Genomic DNA, 18,425 nt, shown 5'->3' with positions numbered 1-18,425 from the left:
AAGTGCTTTCTAGTAGGATAAACAAAACCACTTTATTTGCCGTATCCTGCTCATTGTCATCCTATGCATACCTTGCTCAAAGCAGTCAAGCACATCGTATTAGTTACTGCATCTTAAAAAGTAGTCTTAATATTGGATGCCAAAATTGGGTAATTGCAATTCTGTATTGTGCCACAAAAACTGCCGCTGGTTGCTATTACTGCTAAATTCCTTAAACTGAGAATAACATATGAAAACTAGCATATCCTACACTTGCAGCTTCTTAATATAAAGTAGAAAAGTAGAATGTGAATTATTCATATTTTTCCATCACAACCTCTAAACAGGACAAACTGTTCAAGTCGGCAACATTTCATGATCCACAAAAGAATGTACCCATGACAATCATTAAGTGTTGTACCTCATGATTCCTGATAAATGTATCCGTTCTTTTATGTACACTGAGAGCATATGCACCAAAGACAAATTCCTTATGTGACTAATCACACTTGGCCAATAAAGAATTCTGTTCTGTTCTATCGGATCATGCCTCCTCTTTCCTGAAGGACTTCTAGCCTGTTATTAGTTCTAATTTAGTTTATGGCTGGGAAAAACTTTTAGCGGTCTGTTAAGCGGGCTAGTAGAATTCTGTGTGGAATCCTCAAAATAGGCAATCCTTGACTTATGATCACAATTAATCACAATTGACCTATAAAGCCCTTCATGGCACCGGACCAGATTATCTCAGGGACCGCCTTCTGCTGCACGAATCCCAGTGACCAGTTAGGTCCCACAGAGTGGGTCTTCTCCGAGTCGCGTCAACTAAACAATGTCGCTTGGCGAGGCCCAGGGGAAGAGCCTTCTCTGTGGCGGCCCCGGCCCTCTGGAACCAACTCCCCCCAGATATTAGAATTGCCCCCACCCTCCTTGCCTTTCGTAAGCTTCTTAAAACCCACCTCTGCTGCCAGGCATGGGGGAATTGAGATACTCTTTCCCCCTAGGCCTTACAATTTTATGCATGGTATGTCTGTATGTATGTTTGGTTTTTATAATACAGTGATCCCTCGATTTTCGCGGCTTCAAACTTCGCGAAACGCTATACCACGGTTTTTCAAAAAAATATTAATTAAAAAATACTCCCCGTTTTTTTTTCTATACCACGGTTTTTCCCACCCAATGACGTCATACGTCATCACCAAGAATCACTTCTCTGTCTCTTTCTCTTTCTTTCCTGTCATTCTCTGCTTCAATCATTTTCTCATTTCTCTTTTTTTCTCCCCTTTTTTCTATCATTTCTCTCTCTTTTCCTTCCACTCTTCTCTCTCTCTCTTTCTTCCTCTCTCTCACTCTCTTCCTTCCTTTCTCATCTTTCTTTCTCTCTCTCTTTCTCTATCTTTCTTTCTTCCTCTCTCACACTCTCTTCCTCCCTCTCTCATCTCTTTCTTTCTTTCCTTCTCTCTCTTTCTCTATCTCTCCCCCTCTTGCTCTCTCTCTTTTTCTCACTTTCCCTCTCTTGTTTTCTTTCTCTCACTCTTTCTCTCTCTCTTGCTATCTCTTGCTCTCCCCCCTCTTTCTCTCTCACGTGCCGGCCCGTGCACCCACCAGCCTCTGGAGAATGCCTGTCCCGCCTCTCTTGCAGCAGAGGAGAAAGAGAGGTGGAGCGGGCGGTGAGTGGGCGGGCGAGCGGCCGGGTGGCGGGCGGGCGGGTGGCCGGGCGAACGGTGGGCGAACGGCGGGTGGCTGGGTGAACGGCGGGTGGCCGGGCAAATGGGCGAGCGGCGAGCGAGCGGCCGGGCGAACGGCGGGTGGCCGGGCGAACGGCAGGCGAACGGGCGAACGGTGGGTGGGCGAACGGCGGGCGGGCGCCTACGGGAAACGGTGGCCGCCAGCGCTGCTGCAGGAGGACCTGTGTCCGAAGAAAGCCGGTGAGAGGGGTAGTTTTTGGCTGTCCATAGCCAAAAATGGTGTTTTTACTTCCGCACCGCTACTTCACGGAAAATCGACTTTCGCGGGAGGTCTTGGAACGTAACCCCCGCGAAAATCGAGGGAACACTGTAATGGGTTTTTAACTGTTTTTAGTATTGGATTATTGTTATTGCTGTTAGCCGCCCCGAGTCTCCGGAGAGGGGCAGCATACAAATCCAATCAATCAATCAATCAATCAATAAATAAATAAATAAATAATCCCCAGATTTTTTTGTTGGTCAGTGCGACATTTGTTAAGTGAGTTTTGCCCCATTTTACAACCCTTCTTGCCTCAGTTGTTAAGTGAATCACTGCAGTTGATTAAATTAGTAACCCGGTTGTTAAGGGCTCCCCCATTGATTTTGCTTGTCAGAAGGTTGCAAAAAAGGGAATCACATGACCTTGGGACACAGCAACAGTCATAAACATGAACCAGTTGCCAAGCACCTGAATTTTGATCACGTGACTGGGGAGGCTGGAAATGTTGTGATGAAAAATTATCATGAGCCTCTTGTTTCCGTGTAACTTTGAACGGTCACTAAATGAACCATTCATAATAAATGGCCAGGTCTGTGTATCTTTTACTCTGCCAATATCTCTCAGTAATACGACTAAGGAATTATTGAGTCTGTCATCTGTACCTCTAAAACTGTCTGGTTTGGCTCTGCAACCCAACAAAACAGACAGAGAGTTCAGGGGATAATTAGAACTGCAGAAAAAACAATGAGCCAGGGTGGTGCAGCAGGTAGAGTGCTGTACTGCAGGCCACTGAAGCTGACTATAGATCTGTAGGTCAGCGGTTCAAATCTCATCACCAGCTTAAGGTTGACTCAGCCTTCCATCCTTCCGAGGTGGGTAAAATGAGGACCCGGATTGTGGAGGCAATATGCTGGCTCTGTTAAAAAGTGCTTTTGTTAACATGTTGTAAGCTGCCCTGAGTCTAAGGAGAAAGGCGGCATAAAAATTTGAATGAATGAATGAATGAATGAATTGCTACCAACCTGCCTTCCATTGAGGACCTGTATAGGGCCCAAGCCAAAAAGTGGGCTGTGAAAATATTTACAGATCCCTCACATCCTGGACACAAAATGCTTCTAGAGGTCTGTAACAGGCAAAAAGGGAATACAGAGAATATTGTAATGATTTCCCCCCCAGAGATATGGTAGCTCAACATACATTATATCAGAAGTGCGGGAGAGTTATGCGTTGGATCTATTTACTCAATGCTATCTCCTACAGTCATTAAATGATGAGCAAGATACAGAAGAGTCTTTGTAATATATATTTTCCCATATTGTTATTCTTTCCTCATTTACACAGTAAAGCAAAAATCTCAGTTTCATGTCTGAAATCAAAAGTGCCGCATTCAATAAAATGCAGTAAATGTACATGTTAAAGAACCCCTCTTCCTGTATTCTTTTGTAGCTAATAAGCAATTGCATAAAATATATATTTGGTGAAAGGACCACTTTTAAACTCTTTTTCTTCTTTCCCCATAAATGTTCCTAATTGTCTTAATTAAATGGGGCAATATTCATTTTTATAAACCTCTTTTATGGTAATTCAATTATAACTGAACAAATGAATATTTGATGATTCGCTTGTAGTGCAATAATGACATCAATTTGCAAATACTGTACTTTAAACTGAATTCTAGTGGTTTAAGTCCGAATGGGTTTATTTCATCATTCACAGTTGCCGTTGCTTTTACTGGAGCTTATTATCATATCATAGTGTTTTTTCCTTGCTCTTTAAATTGTTTTTTACACTTAGATGGAATTATTTTTATTGATATTACTCTTCTCAATTTGTTCCGGTCACATTAGCAAAAATATCCTCCCTTTACAAATTCATGAATATTTCTCCAAGTTCTAGCTTCTTCTTGATTTGTAACCAGAACAATTGTGGGGGACAAATCTCCCCAAAACATACCTACATCCAGCAAAATTGGGTTTTCTTGTGGTCACCTTGCCTTTTTGGCTTTTTCCATTACTGTTTATTTTATCTTGTATTTTGTCCCGCATATTCTGTTACAGCTGACATGCATCTTGTCTTCTTCCACAACTATGGTACCCTGGCAGGTGCTTGTTGATCCGGCACACATACACATGGTTTGGGTAGTTTGGGTAGTCCAATCTTGTACCATTTCTTTCACCTGTGAATTCTTGTGAATGACCTGTATGTGTGTACAGTATATGCCCTGTCTCTTTTCTTACCATAATTATGTTTATTTGTCTTTCTAAGGTTGAACATTCTTCTTATTTCCCTGATTTGTTTACAAATCGTTTGGTCTTTCAAGCAATTCTTTTGTTTGGGGGTATAAAAGAAACAAAATTAGAAGTCTGCTTTCTTTCCCCCTCCACTGCAATAATATTAATTGCAGTGCATGACATGACGTAGTTTAGTCCATCTCTGATAGTAGGTTTCCTTGGAACAAAGGAAGAGAAATAGTGGACCTGTGTTTCCTAATGCATAGTTTTAATAGTTTTAATATTTAATATTAATATTTAATATTCCTAATGCATTTTTAATATTAGATTTGTGATACATTGTTTTTATTGTTGTGAGCTGCCCCGAGTCTGCGGAGAGGGGCAGCATACAAATCTAATAAATAAATAAACAAATAAACAAACAAATAAAAATTAAATAAATAAAATTAGATAGATAGATAGATAGATAGATAGATAGATAGATAGATAGATAGATAGATAGATAGATAGATAGGGTGGTTAGGTATTAGACTACGATTGGGGATTAAAACTAAGTAAAGTCTCCCTTGAGTTGACGTTGAGTTTTTTGACAATAGCGTGGAACAGTATTGATTTGGTATTGAGTTTGCCATTACCTTCAATTTTTTGTACTATTTCTCTGCCTTGGGATTTCTTGATAGTTACCTATCTGAATGAAGGCCAAGTATTGTCTTGCATGGCTTTTCAAGATTTCCTATGTGTGTCCTTGCAAAATTAATTGGAGCTAATCTCAGCCTAATGACTACTCATTCAATGACCACCCAAAGTTACACCAGCACTGAAAAGGGAGACTTGTAATTGATCCTTGAACTTGCAACTATTGCAGCTTCCTTATAGTTACTTGTTTGTGATCCAGGCACTAGCCAAATGATGAGCATTTATGACTGTCACACCGTCCCATGGTCATTTGATCGCTATTTGCAACCTTCACTGCCGGATTCCAATAGGTAGGTCAGTGGGGAAACCAACAGGAAATCCCAAGTTGTGGTTATGTAACATCACACTTAATTACTCATGGCGGTACATTTAATGACAAACAGCCACTGTCATGTCATTTTTCACTTTATGACTGCATGGCTTGGTGACAGAGTGGCTGCATCCAGTTGTGGTCAATAAATGAGGGCTACGTGTACATTGGGCTTTCATGTCTAGTAATATATATGTATCACATTTTTCGGACTATGAGATGCACCTAAATTTACAGGATAAAAACAAGAAAAAAATAGGTTTTGGCCTCCGTGTACGGAGGGCTTGGTAGCCCAAAAACGCATCGATTTTTGCGGGAAATGGGCCTGCAAGGGAGGGTGAAAATGGGACACATAGAGGGCTCTGGAGCCCCAAAATACCATTATTCAACCTATAAGACTTTTTTTTTGAAAAATACGGTAGTACTTTGTGTATGTGTGTCTTTCTATATGGGTATATCTGCAAGAGGAAGGAAGGCCTTCTCATCGACAATTATGGATGGTGATAGACTATGGTAGTAGTCCAGTGTGGTTTTATAGGTAGATGTTTCTCAGTATGCCAGTTTAAAGCCAAAAGATCCAACTTTGAAAAGTTCAAAAGTTGCATAAGCCAGCTTCCATGCCTAAGAGAGAGAACTAGAATACAGAGTCTCCTGGCTTCTACTCCAACATCTTTAACTATTTACACCAAACTGATTTCTCTGTGGATACATGTATTCACAAACATATATACATACATGTTAAATGCCTTATGCCTGTACTGAATAAAAATCCTTCATGGAGTCCCTAAGTTCTCTTTTACAACAGGGTGGAGTGTTGGGAGTCCAGCCCCTCTTTCGGAAGTCTTCCGAATCTTCAGCTTCTAGTCCATCTCCTGCCACATCTTATCTTCTGGGGGGGGGGGGGGGGTGTTACCTCAGCTACTGTTGGGCATTGATATCTTGTTTTGATTTTATGATGATTCAAAGGGCAGAATGTCTGCAGTGTAATCCTATAATGCCATTTCCTGGCTGCGAAAGAGTTCATCCCGTTCTCTCTCAATGTGAAAAATATGCCAATTTCCTTTCTCTCCAAATAACGAAACATCGATAATAAAAAAGAAAACATGAAGTGCTCTTTTAATCTTTTTGAATATTAAAATGCCAGTGTTCGATATTGAAGGAAATTAGAACTGTTTAGATCCTAGTCTGCTTCCTACAGACAGAAAATGGAAAATAAATGCTCCAAACAAACCACAAGATGGCGCTGATTAACAAAAAATTATTATTCTTTTTTTGGCCAGCATCTACAGGAAGTATCTGGAGAGGTATCAAAGAATTATTACAAATTATTTTTTAAAAGTATTTGTACACAGTCGGAATTTAGAATAAAGAATGCAGCTGAACACTGAAGTTCAAAGGTTGTACTGAAAATAAAAGGCAGGAGACCAAAAGCAAAAGCAAATTCTTGGTATAAATTCCTACCTTCACCTGCTAATTATTTCAAACCCCTCACCAAAATCATCTTGAAGCAAGATCCTTAAAAAATCGAAAACACCCAAAACTAGACATCCTGCTTCTTAGCAAGACTAGAATACCATGAGACTAGGCCCCATTCCTTGTCTAGTTTCTTTCCAAAAACTGAATTTGGCTCTTTATTATAAACCATACATTTCCTATCTTCAGCCAACAAAGTGGACCTGAGGTCTCACACCCTATATATGCAGCCAAGCACCCCTTCCTAATGGATATATGGGTTGCCAGCCTGGTGTAAAGGGTTTGCAGTGGGCAGTAATTCACTTCACCATATCAACCTTAGAAGAAGAAATTTGAACTTTCATGGTTTAGGTCTCTCAATTAAACATGCTGTTACTGTTGCTGTTTTCTTTAACTCTGCCAGGTTTATATCCATGGGAGGAGGGAAACCGTCTGTCCCTTCGGGTTCTTTTGCTGAAATTAATTTCTAAAAATGCAATTGTGTTTATGTAAGCAGAAATAACTGGTTCTAATTTCAGAGTTGTTAATTATTATTATTATTATTATTATTATTATTATTATTATTATTTATTGGATTTGTATGCCGCCCCTCTCCGCAGACTCGAGGTGGCTAACAACAGTAAGAAAACAGTATACAGTGATCCCTCGATTTTTGCGATCTTGTGCTTCGCGAAACACTATATCGCGATTTTTCCACCAGATGACATCACTCTCTTCCTTCCTTTCTCATCTTTCTTTCTCTCTCTCTTTCTCTCTCTTGCTTCTTCCTCTCTCACACTCTCTTCCTCCCTCTCTCATCTCTTTCTTTCCTTCTCTCTCTTTCTCTATCTCTCCCCCTCTTGCTGGCGGGCGGCGGGCGGCGGGCGGGCGCATCAGCGAGGAGCCGGGGTTTCCCCTTTGCGTGGGCGGCGGGGAAACCCCGATCTTCGTCTGCTCGCTGCTGCTGCAGGCAGGCAGGCGGCGGACAAGCGGCGGGCGGACAAGCAAGGCGGCGGGCAGGCAAGCGGCGGACAAGCGGCGGGCAGGCGGGCAGGCAGGTGGCGGACAAGCGGCGGGCGGACAAGCGGCGGACAAGCGGCGGGCGGACAAGTGGCGGGCGCGGCAGCAGCGAGGAGCCGAAGATCGGGGTTTCCCCTTTGCGTGGGCGGCGGGGAAACCCGGATCTTCGGCTCCTCGATGCTGCGGCGCTGCCGAGCAGATCAGCTGCTGGGCGGCGGAAGGAACCTTCCCTGGGTCTTCCCAGGTGCGGAAGTAAAAACACCATCTGCACATGCGCGGCCATGGAAAAAAGAGCACGCATGCGCAGATGGTGTTTTTACTTCCTCACCACTATATTGCGAAAAATCGAGTATCGCGAGGGGTCTTGGAACGTAACCCTCGCGATACTCGAGGGATCACTGTAATCCAATACTAAAAACAGTTAAAACCCATTATATAAAAAAACAATCATACATACAGACATACCATGCATAAAATTTTAAAGGCCTAGGGGGAAAGTGTATCTCAATTCCCCCATGCCTGGCGGCAGAGGTGGGTTTTAAGCAGCTTACGAAAGGCAAGGAGGGTGGGGGCAATTCTAATCTCTGGGGGGAGTTGGTTCCAGAGGGCTGGGGCCACCACAGAGAAGGCTCTTCCCCTGGGTCTCGCCAAACGACATTGGTTGACGGGACCCGGAGAAAGACCCACTCTGTGGGACCTAACTGGTCTCTGGGATTCGTGCAGCAATACGTCATGATTTGACACTATTGATTATACTGCCCACAAAGGGAGTTTTGTAGTTGTTAAAACAATAAGAGAAACATAGATAGAAAGAAATGGGTTGAATTAAGTAATGAATTTAGAGAGAATGGCTGCCGTGCACACCATTTATCTGTTTCCAAACAAACCGCGTCCAGGAAAAGGGCTTTTGATCCCATTTATTTGAGTTAGGCTAAACCTCTCCTCAGGAAAAGTGTATGTGAGGAGAATTGATAACAAATAGGTTTTGAAGATGAGGTAAATGCTTCCCCTTTGTATGTATAGAAGGTTTATTCAGGAATAAAGATTGGTTTGAGTTTAGGGAAGGAAGAATAAACACAAGGGTAATGAATCTTTCTCTCAGGAAATGATGAAAGGTCTAGGCCTGCTGGTAACATTTTCCATGTCTCAGGCTGTTTTGGATTAAAGCAACAAAGTGGCCGTGTCACTTACAATTTCAAACCTTAAAATGACAAACTCTGTAGTGGGAGCATACAGGCCAACTTAATCTTACTGTGGTGTAGTGAAGCATTTTATTGTAGCATAGAGTGTGATCAACAGTTTAGAGCAGGAGTGCCCAACTTGACAAACACATGGACTTCAAATCCCAGAATTCTTCAGCCAGTCATGTGGTCTACCTATAATGGTGATGGCGAACCTTTTTGCCACCAAGTGCCAAAACGGGAAGCGCACATGTGCACCAGAAGCAGGGAGCACAGCTCCCCGCCGCCTGCGTGCAGGAGCGCCAGAAACTGAAAGTTTCCTGGTGCACACATGCATGCAACCACCTGGATTTCTGGTTTCTAATGTGCATGTATGCACAAAGACAGTTAGCTGGCATGCCGGGGAGCTGCTCTTCTGGTTCCCAATGCTCCCATGTGCATGAAGACCAGCTGGCTGGCAGGCATAAGTGTGCCAGACCCCAGAAGAGCAACGGGTGACAGCTGCCGTGCCTGTAGTAATGACATGCGTGGCATAGGTTCGCTGTCATGGACCTCTATAACATTAAATTGTGAATTATTATTTACAAACTGGTGGCTAAGTCAAAATCAGGCAAGCAAGTGTATGGCTTAGCATAGTGTAGTGATGGCAAACCTTTTTTACCTCAGATGCCCGAAGAGCATGTGTGTGCACTATCGCGCAAACATGAGTGCCCCACACCCATAATTCAATGCCTGGAGAGGACAAAAACAGCTTCCCCCAGCCCCAGGAGGCCCTCGGAAGGCTGAAAAACGCCTGTGTGAGCCAAAAATCAGCTGGCCGGCACACACATGCATGTTGGAGCTGAGCTAGGGCAACGGTTCATGTGCCATAGGTTCACCATCACTGGCATAAAATATCTCCGGGACCGCCTTCTGCCGCACGAATCCCAACTACCAGTTAGGTCCCACAGGGTTGGTCTTCTCCGGGTCCCGTCGACTAGACAATGTCGTCTGGCGGGACCCAGGGGAAAAGCCTTCTCTGTGGCGGCCCCGACCCTCTGGAACCAGCTCCCACTGGAGATTAGGATTGCCCCCACCCTCCTTGCCTTTTGTAAACTTCTTAAAACCCACCTCTGCCCTCAGGCATGGGGGAACTGACATAGCTTCCCCAGACCTATATAGTTTATGTATGGTATGTTGTGTGCATGTTTTTTAAATTATGGGTTTTTAGTTTTTAAATATTAGATTTGTATTGTACATTGTTTTCCATTACTGCTGTGAGCCGCCCCGTGTCTACGGAGAGGGGCGGCATACAAATTTATTTAATTAATTTAATAATAATAATAATAATAATAATAATAATAATAATAATAATAATAGTGTTTGAGTCTAGGTTATGCGTGCAGGTAGGCTCCCCTGAGGCCATCAAGTGTTCATGCCTTTCTGAAGCATTAGAAACATAGAAACATAGAAGACTGACGGCAGAAAAAGACCTCATGATCCTTCTCCACTGCATCTGGAAGGAGAGTCCAACATGGGTAATGTACCAATCCTATTGGTAGAGACTGAGTTATAATTAGCATAATAATAACTACCGCCCCCTTACTGCTCCCATGAGCCCCAGTTTTAAAAACTCAGTCCAAGAGTAGAGACATACTGAGTTTTGCTCCTTAGGAGTTATATAGTAATTTTATATATATATACATTAAATTGTAATTGAATTGATGATTGTGACCTATTTAATCTTGTTCTTTGTCTTTCAGGTTGAAAGGACCACAGAAGAAAGATGAACAGAGGAAAGGGGTCTCTGCCCTCCGCGGGCAACACCCCCAACGACCCTCCTCAGGGGTTTTGTATTCCCTCCGTGGGAACACCCCGTAGAGGAGCACCCAGCCTGGGGTCCCTGACCTCCGTGGCCAGACCAGGGCTGTAGGCTGAAGGTGGAGGGGTCCGCCCCCTCCACTGGGTAGCCTGAAGGCGCTGTAGCTAGGCTCTCAGCAGGGAGCAGAGCCGCGCCTCTCAGCTGTTCGGCAGCCGCCGAACAAGCTGCCGCCGCCGCCGGCTAGGAAGCCGCAGGGCGAGCAGAAGGCGCTGGGATGGCCGGAATTACTGGCGAGACCAGCAAAATCGCGAGCGCGCCGCCGGAGAAGCAGCGGGTAGCTGCTATGGCCGCAAGGGGGCTGGAAGCCACAGCGCTCCCCCCCCGAAAGGGAGGAAAAGCCGCGAAAGGCATGGGGGCCGCCATCTTGGTTGCTACTTGTGCAACCCAAAGGCGGTAACAGGAAGTCCTTCCTGCAGCTGGTAGGCGCGAGGAGGCTACATGCCTCAGTGCGCAAGCGCGATGGGCCAGAGAGACGGTGGCCATCTTTTTTCTGACTCTGAGCCAAAACAATTGCTGTGCAACGAGCTTGCAAGGCCCAAACACCGACGGTTCTTCAGTTACACAACCACTGTGAGTACATGGAAGAACAAGCGGGACCCGAGAGGGCTGCCTCCCCCATTATGGTCAAGGAAAAGCCCAAAGGGAAGGCTAAGGAGAAGTCTAAGACTTCACAGTCCTCAGCCTCAGCCTCATCCATGAAGGAGGCCGAAAAACGTATTAAGGCCCTAGAAAAAAAGCTGGAGGCGGCTTTACAGGCCTCCCCCTCTACAGTATCACTGGGCCAGAGGCAAACAACACCTGAACCAGCCACCATGCCCAGTTTTGGCCTATCTGAAGGGGACTGGTCACCGGATAGGCAATCAACTATATTGCCACACACCATGTCTTCCCCAGGCCCTTCATGGAACAGACCAGGGTCAGCTAGCCATGCTGGAAGAAGTTCTCTGGGCCCATCTGCCACGTTCACCCCCACAGCGGCGGGACTGAGGGCACAGGCAAGCACTTGGCAAGACATGCCACCAGACTTGCAGGATCTTATCGCAAATGTTTATTCGCAAGGCATGGCAGCTGGGGCCACCAAATATGGCCAGCAACCTTCTCAAGCAACACCAGGGCAGGTCTGGTCAGCACCGCCCCCCTCAGGTTTGGGGTCCTTATCTGAGGAACCACTTATGGGAGAGGACAGCGATAGAGAGTATGACCTCTCTGAGAATGAAACAACTCCCGAGCAACCTCAACCGGTAGGCCTGTTTAAGCCAACACTGTTCAGGACTCTGTTGTTTAAGGCTAAACAGGTGATGAACCTACCAGGTACAACCAAGACAATGGAAGACGCGGACAAGACCCCAGATGCCTTACTACAGGAACCCCAGCCTGAGTCAGAGCACTTCCCTGCATCAAATATTTTCTTGCAAGGAGCCAAGCGCCCTTGGCAATATCCAGCTGCGGCTCAAGGCCCATCCAATCTGGAGCGTCGATTTTACACGTTCGATGAGGAGGTGGAGAAACTCCTAGAGTTCCCACCCATAGACCAACCGGTAGTGACCTTGGTCTCCAGCTCCCTGGTACCCTCCGAAACAGGGGAGAGCCTAAAACCGGAGGACCGGAAGGCAGAGATACTTCTGAAAAAGGGACACCAGATGGCGAGCTGGGGATTTAGAGCAGCAGTGGCTGCTTCCTTTATCAACAGGGCTTCTCTCTGGTGGATACAGGAAATGCAATCTCGCATGGGACCGGAGGATGGCAGACTACGTCAGGACCTAGCTAAACTGCGAGCTGCGGCGGAATTTTCCGCAGATGCCACACTGCACGCGGCTAAATTTTCCAGCAGAGGCATGGCTACCACACTTGCAGCACGCCGTCTCCTGTGGCTTCGACATTGGCCAGCCGATCTGAAGTCCAAATGGAGACTGGCATCAGCTCCATTTCAAGGCTCTATGCTCTTTGGAGATATTCTGGACAAAGTCCTCATTGAGGACAAGGACAAGAGGAAGGTCCTACCCAGAGCAGGCATGCGGCAGGACCGGAGGTCAGCGCCATATACAAGGCGCCAAACGTCCCGCTGGGACAACACCGCAGGAGCGGGCCAGAGCCAAAGGCCGTACACGCAAGGTCAGTTCTCAAATCAAACCTTCAGGAGCGACCGGGGGTCATTCCAAGACCGACCCAGAGGTTACCAAGGTTCGAGGCGGCCCTTTCGGGGGAACAACCAGAGGGGCTTCCGCCGCTCAAAGTGACTCTGCCAACCAGTTTCCACTTGGCGGGAAGCTCCAGCACTTTCACGCCTCCTGGTACACCACCACCACAGACCAATGGGTTCGAGCTACAGTGGCAGGGGGTCTACGCCTGGAATTTGTGGGCCTACCCCCCCAGCCGGTTTATACACTGCCCAAAGGTCAGAAAGCCGCAAGACAAACAACGACTACAAAACGAAATAGCTCATTTGCTGGAGATTCAAGCCATAGAACCGGTTCCGCCACAGGAGGAGGGGAAAGGATTTTACTCACGGATTTTCATTGTCCCCAAGGCCTCAGGAGGCTGCAGGTTGATTCTCAACCTGAAGCAACTCAACCTTTTCGTAAAATACAGGCGTTTTCACATGCATTCGCTTCAAACTATCTTGACCTCAATCAGATCACACGATCTGTTAACGTCTATCGACCTGAAAGAGGCGTACCTGCACGTCCCCATACATGCGTCGCACCGGAAGTACCTCCGGTTTTGTTCAGAGGGGACACACTATCAATACAAGGCCATGCCATTCGGCCTTTCGTCAGCTCCTCGGACTTTTACCAAGCTCCTGGATGCCCTGACGGCACACCTGCGCTCTCAATCCATCAGACTGATGGCATACCTGGACGACATCATCATACTGTCCAGGTCGCCAGCGCAGGCAAATCAGGACCTAAACCGGACTATACGGACATTGGAGGATCATGGCTTTACCATCAATCTGGAAAAGAGCCAATTAGTTCCCAGTACCAGACTTTTACACCTGGGAGCGGTCATAGACACCTTGTCGGGCTCAGTCTCACTTTCCCCAGAGAGGATTGCAAATATACAACGCTTGATAGCCGAACTCAACCAACACAGACAGGTTCCCATGTCACTGTTGTCAAAGGTGTTGGGAACTCTAGTCTCGGCTATAGGGATTGTGCCTTGGGCCAGGCACCATATCCGAGCCCTACAGTGGTTTTTACTACCGGCACAAAGGGCCAAGGTGAGCCACTCACATCAGCAAACACATATTCCACGGCAGGTCAGGGTTTCCCTGAGATGGTGGACATCGCCCGCAATACTCAGAGGTTCATCCTTTCAAACGCAAGACAAGATGATCCTTACTACAGACACCAGCCTTTACGGTTGGGGAGCTCACATCGGTCCCCATATGGCGCAGGGCACATGGTCGGCAGAGGAATTGACACCTATAAACATCAACTTCCTCGAACTCAGGGCGGTCTTCCTGGCTCTCCAGGCCTTCCACGCTATTGTCCAGGACAAACACATACTAGTGCTTACGGACAATGTGGCGACCAGAGCCCACTTGAACCATCAAGGGGGTACGAGATCGCGTCGCCTCATGGATGAGACGGCAAATCTGTTCGATTGGGCCGAACTTCACCTAGCGTCCTTATCCGCAGAGCACATTGCCGGGACCAACAACACCCAGGCAGACTGGCTCAGCAGGACTACATTAGACCCGTCAGAATGGAGGCTGGACCCAGCACTCTTCCAACAGATATCGCACAGGTTTGGGACTCCATCTGTAGATCTGTTCGCTACCCACCGGAATACGCAGACCCCAAGGTTCTATTCCCGCTTTCCGGAACCAGGGACAGAAGGGATAAACGCCTTGCGGTCTCCCTGGCCGACAGGACTGCTGTATGCATTTCCTCCAGTAAACTTGATACCAAGGGTCATAGAGAAAATTCTCCAGGAAAGGGCAGAGGTTCTGATGGTGGCACCACACTGGCCACGCCGGCCGTGGTTCGCCGACCTGATGGCTCTGTCAGTAGCTCCACCATGGAGGATGCCAGACAACATCATCACCCTCAGCCAAGGGAATCTGCTACACCCGGATCCCCAGTGGCTACAGCTAACCGTCTGGCACTTGAAAGGTACAGATTAAAACATCAAGATCTGTCGGAGAAGGTCATCGATACAATCCAGGCCGCTCGACGTCCCTCGACGTCCAGGATATACCAGGCCACATGGGCGGCCTTTTGCACCTTTTGTGACAAGGAGGGCAAGAATCCCAAGGAGGCATCGGTGATTACGGTGTTGGAATTCCTGCAAGCAGGAATAGACCGGGGATTGGCTCCTAACACGTTAAGGAGACAGGTGGCAGCACTTTCCACCATGATCCAGATACCGGAGGCTCGTTCGCTAGCCCATCATTCGTGGGTCAGAGATTTTATATGTGGAGCCTCAAATTCACATACACCACCAGTACGGAGGTTTCCCTCGTGGGATCTTTCGATAGTGCTTAAGGCCTTGACAGGACCACCATTTGAGCCTTTGAGATCAATTCCACTTAGGCTTCTCTCCTTGAAGACAGCCTTCTTAGTAGCAATTACTTCGGCACGCAGAGTGTCAGAAATTTCAGCCCTTTCTGTGAGACCAGATTTATGCATTTTCTACCTGGATCGAGTGGTACTCAGATTGGATCCGTCATTCATTCCCAAGGTGAACACTTTGTTCCATAGGAAACAGGAACTTATATTGCCTGACTTCTGCACGCATGGAAATCATCCATTGGAATTAAGATGGCACAAAATTGACGTAAGACGGGCTCTAAAGATTTATATCAGGAGAACTGCAGCGTTTCGGAAGTCCGAGACCTTGTTTGTCTCCTTTGCTCAACAGAGAATGGGACTTGGACTATCTTCTAAATCGATAAGCCGCTGGCTAAAGGACTGCATTCTGGAAGCCTACAGAGCGAGAGGTCACGATCCTCCGCCGGGCCTAACAGCTCATTCAACCAGGAGTGCGGCCACATCGGCGGCCTGGACAACACAGGCCTCAATAGAAGACATTTGTAGAGCCGCTACTTGGGCGGCACCTACTACATTTATTAAGCATTACAAGTTGGACTCGTTTGCGTCAGCTGAGGCAGCGTTTGGTAGACGGGTGCTACAGAAAGTGTGTGCATCTCCAACGTCCCAGTCAAGACCTTCTCCCTCCCATGGGCAGTAAATCTTTGGTATATCCCATGTTGGACTCTCCTTCCAGATGCAGTGGAGAAGACCCGTTGTACCTACCTGAACGGTCTTCTCGATGCACTGGAAGGAGAGTCCAAACCCACCCGACTTGTTAAGTTCAGAGACGTCGGAGATGGGGAGTTTGAAGTTAGTTGTATTAATAAAATTTGGTTATCCTCTTACATTGTCTTTCGTTTTTAAAACTGGGGCTCATGGGAGCAGTAAGGGGGCGGTAGTTATTATTATGCTAATTATAACTCAGTCTCTACCAATAGGATTGGTACATTACCCATGTTGGACTCTCCTTCCAGTGCATCGAGAAGACCGTTCAGGTAGGTACAACGGGTCTTCTAGTCTGCCCTTATACTATTTTTTGTATTTTACCTTAGGATGGATATATGTTTATCCCAGGCATGTTTAAATTCAGTTACTGTGGATTTACCAACCACGTCTGCTGGAAATTTGTTCCAAGCATCTACTACTCTTTCAGTAAAATAATATTTTCTCATGTTGCTTTTGATCTTTCCCCCAACTAACTTCAGATTGTGTCCCCTTGTTCTTGTGTTCACTTTCCTATTCAAAACACTTCCCTCCTGAACCTTATTTAACCCTTTGACATATTTAAATGTTTCGATCATGTCCCCCCTTTTCCTTCTGTCCTCCAGACTATACAGATTGAGTTCATTAAGTCTTTCCTGATACGTTTTATGCTTAAGACCTTCCACCATTCTTGTAGCCCGTCTTTGGACCCGTTCAATTTTGTCAATATCTTTTTGTAGGTGAGGTCTCCAGAACTGAACACAGTATTCCAAATGTGGTCTCACCAGTGCTCTATATAGCAGGATCACAATCTCCCTCTTCCTGCTTGTTATACCTCTAGCTATGCAGCCAAGCATCCTACTTGCTTTTCCTACTGCCCGACCACACTGCTCACCCATTTTGAGACTCAGAAATTACTACCCCTAAATCCTTCTCTTCTGAAGTTTTTGCTAACACAGAACTGCCAATACAGTACTCAGATTGAGGATTCCTTTTGCCCAAGTGCATTATTTTACATTTGGAAACATTAAACTGCAGTTTCCATTGCTTTAACCATTTATCTAGTAAAGCTAAATCATTTACCATATTACAGATGCCTCCAGGAATATCAATCCTATTGCACACTTTAGAGTCATCGGCAAACCTTCCCTACCAAACCTTCCCCTATGTCACTCACAAACATATTAAAAAGAATAGGACCCAGAACAGACGCTGATGGCACACTGCTTGTAACCTGTCTCTGCTCAGAATAGTCGCCATTAACAATAACTCTCTGATGTCTACGCTTCAGCCAGCTGCAAATCCACTGAACTATCCAGGGATTAAGTCCAATCTTCACTAATTTATCTATTAGCTCTTTATGTGAAACCGTATCAAAGGCTTTGCTGAAGTCCAGATAGGCAATATCCACGGCACCATCTTCATCCAACACCTTTGTGACATAGTCAAAGAAATCAATGAGATTAGTCTGACATGATTTGCCTTCAGTAAAGCCATGCTGATTTGGGTCCAATAAGTTATTGTTTTTTAGGTGCTGATTTATCCTCTTTTTGAGTAGAGTCTCCATCATTTTAACTGTAACTGATGTCAAGCTAACTGGCCTGTAGTTACCAGCTTCTTCTCTACTGCTCTTCTTGTGGATAGGCACAACACTGGCCATTCTCCAATACTCAGGAACATCTCCTGTTAACAGGGATTGGTTAAACAAGTCAGTCAGGGGGGTAGCAATGACAGATCTGAGTTATTTAAGAACTCTGGGGTGGATGCCATCTGGACCCATTGCCTTATTTGTTTTTAATCGTTCAAGTTCTTCTAAGACATAGGCTTCTAAGATCACTGGAGCTGAATCCGTACAGCTGGAAGCAACGCCATATCCATCTAAAGTATTATATTGTAAGGTGTCTTTTGAGAAAGCTGAACAGAAGTAGCTATTGAAATGGTTAGCGATCTCCTTATTCCCATCAATTAATTTTATGTGACCACTTAATTTTTTGTTAGGTCCCTGATACTTATTTTTAAAGGATGAATTTTACCTCAAACCATAGTTCATCTATATCAGGGGTGTCAAACTCGCATCGTCACAACATCATCACATGACATATGACTTTCCCCCCTTCACTAAATTGAGCATGGGCATGGCCAGTGATTGATGCATCTGACCCATGGGCCGGGAGTTTGACAGCTCTGATACAGATAATACTTTTGAAGGCCAAGGGAGTCATTTCCTCTGGCTGTGTTTTGGATAGCTGTTTTCATGAATGCTTTTCACCATTCTGGAACTAATACTTGTCAGATGCAAAAAATTAGGTCTCTATATGAAGATCCAATTATATTGATTTATTACTGAAAACCCTATGCACAGGATTAAATTATTAGCGCCTGCTAGGAATTAGATAGGGATTAATGAAATTCAAGAGAAGTTGGTCTTTGTCCACTCATGGCTACTTAGAGAGTCTAGACTGATTCCTCTTTTAACTGTGCCCTAAGTTCTATTACTTCTCCTCCTACAAT

At 45.7% G+C, this 18,425-nt stretch overlaps 1 protein-coding gene across 3 annotated transcripts in view; it reads left to right on the top strand.

Moving 5' to 3' along the window:
- STK39 (serine/threonine kinase 39) overlaps positions 1-18,425 on the top strand; it is a 180,901-nt gene that overhangs the window by 95,214 nt on the left and 67,262 nt on the right. The gene's annotated exons all lie outside the window — the stretch shown is intronic.

The sequence above is a fragment of the Erythrolamprus reginae genome, chromosome 1 (genome assembly GCF_031021105.1).
Source record: "Erythrolamprus reginae isolate rEryReg1 chromosome 1, rEryReg1.hap1, whole genome shotgun sequence".
In the NCBI taxonomy this organism is placed as follows: Eukaryota; Metazoa; Chordata; class Lepidosauria; order Squamata; family Dipsadidae; genus Erythrolamprus; species Erythrolamprus reginae.
Note: the sequence above shows the minus strand (reverse complement) of the source record. Positions and strands in the feature narration are given on the sequence as shown.